Source organism: Etheostoma spectabile, chromosome 2 (assembly GCF_008692095.1).
Source record: "Etheostoma spectabile isolate EspeVRDwgs_2016 chromosome 2, UIUC_Espe_1.0, whole genome shotgun sequence".
Lineage (NCBI taxonomy): Eukaryota > Metazoa > Chordata > Actinopteri > Perciformes > Percidae > Etheostoma > Etheostoma spectabile.
The window spans coordinates 20,334,301-20,335,765 of NC_045734.1; the positions used below are offsets into that span (position 1 = coordinate 20,334,301).

General features: G+C 38.3%; 1 protein-coding gene across 1 annotated transcript in view; it reads right to left on the reverse strand.

Annotated features, from left to right (window-relative positions):
• Positions 1 to 544: 544 nt before the first annotated feature.
• Positions 545 to 1,465, reverse strand: part of LOC116698585 (fibroblast growth factor 20) — a 3,255-nt gene continuing 2,334 nt past the window's right edge. The window contains exon 3 of the mRNA XM_032530565.1: positions 545 to 1,465. This exon is cut by the window's right edge and continues 338 nt beyond it. The gene's annotated coding sequence lies outside the window, so the exon portion shown is untranslated.

Sequence of the window (1,465 nt, forward strand, 5' to 3'; positions counted from 1 at the left end):
GAAAAAATGGACAAAACTAAACTTTTTTTATTATTCCTTAAAGAATTAAAGGAGTGGTGTTAAATTTCAAGCTTGAAAAATTTTGAGCTGAAATTTTAAGTTTAATGTCACATACATAAAAAATAGAAGAATTTGTGTAGTGGTTCAAATATGGACTACAGGGATCAGATTACAACATAAAAAAGGTAGGTATTGGTGCTGTTGTAGGGCGCGAAAAGGCAAAGCATGCAACTTAGCACTCTATTTTTATTGGATATTGTAGGAGCCATGAGCTAGATGATGCTATAATACATTGTAGCAACATCAGTTAATAGAGCACTGTTTTTTACTAGAGAGAAATTACTTTATGGCTGACCCATATGGCACAAGGCCTTTTGACACTGTGAGCACAGTCTGACAAACTGATATAAATATACCTATTTAATCATGCTGTGAGACTGGAAAACAGCAGTTGGTTATACAATGACGACACAACAAATAAGAAACCTCTCTCATGACTTATTCAGGATATCTTTTTTTATTTTATCTCATACCAAAAAATATATTCTCAAAATAAATAAATATATGAAATAAATATACTATATGTCCTAGGAAACAAAAACTCATAAATAAGAATACAATCTGTCAACAGGTTTGTAAAGGTGTCTTTGTCGGTCCCCGTGCTCCTTGTGGCTGCAATCAGTGGAAGAACAACAGAATTCCTTCCATGGGTTCTAGAATGAGTCTCTAGAGTTCCAACAGAACAGCCAGTATACCACCACAGGACACCACAGAAGAAGTCCTTGTAAAACTCCATTGCATCCGTACTTCTTCTCTTGTTCCTCATGCACTTTGTAGAAAAGTCATGTTTTCTGAGCAGCATCTCTCTTTGGAGCAGTTTCAAAGGGAATCCGCCCATGGCATCTCAACAGTCAGTCTGATAGAGGTAATTCCCCCAGCTCTGAGACCTGTTTCCCACAACAGACAAGGCTGATTTCCAGTGCATGAAACTACCTTTTTGTGTAAACCAGCCACACTGTATAGTGGGTTAAGCATTTTAATAAATCAGTTACTTAGCAGCCACAGTACTGTTTTGAATAAACTAACTGAAAATAGTAGAATTGACAAGACTAACCAGCCACAGCAATAAAGCTACTAGCAGCCAGTTATTAATCTCACTTAGTAGTTCCCACACTTTTGGTCACATTAACATGCATTTTGGACCAGCATGTAGTTGGATTTAAGTAGTGGAAATTCAAACAAAATCCAAAAATCGGTTTGGCAACCCAGGCCACTGCTTAGGCCAATACAGGAGCAATATTAGGGGCCCAGGTGTCTGCATTTGTAATGGGGCCTTAACATTGTCCACAGAAGATCCTTGGTGTTTAGTCAAACTCCCCGGCTGTGTGGTTCGGAGAGAGTCTCTTTCCATCCTCCATGCTATCGGTGGAGAGTGTTGATTTGGCGCACTTTTTATGATCCTGTT